This window comes from Dasypus novemcinctus, chromosome 8, assembly GCF_030445035.2.
Source record: "Dasypus novemcinctus isolate mDasNov1 chromosome 8, mDasNov1.1.hap2, whole genome shotgun sequence".
NCBI lineage: Eukaryota > Metazoa > Chordata > Mammalia > Cingulata > Dasypodidae > Dasypus > Dasypus novemcinctus.
The window spans coordinates 16,980,864-16,981,414 of record NC_080680.1 but is presented as its reverse complement, the minus strand read 5'-3'; the positions used below and the strand labels follow the sequence as shown (position 1 = coordinate 16,981,414).

Here is a 551-nt window from a genome sequence, read left to right as displayed (position 1 = left end):
CACCACCCTGACCCCACTCCTCCCCCCATAACAACAACCTCCTCCATCATCATGAGACATTCAAAAATATGGAATGCTTCACGAATTTGTGTGTTATCCGTGCGTAGGGGCCATGCTAATCTTCTCTGTATCGTTCCAATTTTTAGTATATGTGCTGCTGAAGCAAGCACTATATAGGTCTTAATCACAAATAAATTGTTTATGTGAAATATTTGAAAACTTCGTTGAGACATTCCACATTTTCTGTGGTATTTTGGAAATTTTTATTAGAGCAGTTGTAGGTTTAATAAAATAACAAAGTTCCATAAACTAACATATTATTAACATCTTGCATTAATGTGCCACATTTGTTGAAATTGATGAAAGAACATTTTTATAATTGTACTGTTAAGTATACATGCTAATCACATTAGGGTTCACAGTTTATATTGTTAAGTCCTATGGAATTTTTTAAAAACACTTATTCTAGTAATATATATACAAGTTAAAATTTCCCACTTTTAAGTACATTCAAATGTATATTTCCCTGATGTTAATTACATTCATAATAT

General features: G+C 31.2%; 1 non-coding gene across 1 annotated transcript; it reads right to left on the bottom strand.

Annotated features, from left to right (window-relative positions):
* Positions 1-62: 62 nt before the first annotated feature.
* LOC111762697 (U6 spliceosomal RNA) lies at positions 63-170 on the bottom strand. The gene has a single exon (XR_002795743.1). It is a non-coding gene; the product is annotated as a U6 spliceosomal RNA (small nuclear RNA).
* Positions 171-551: the final 381 nt, after the last annotated feature.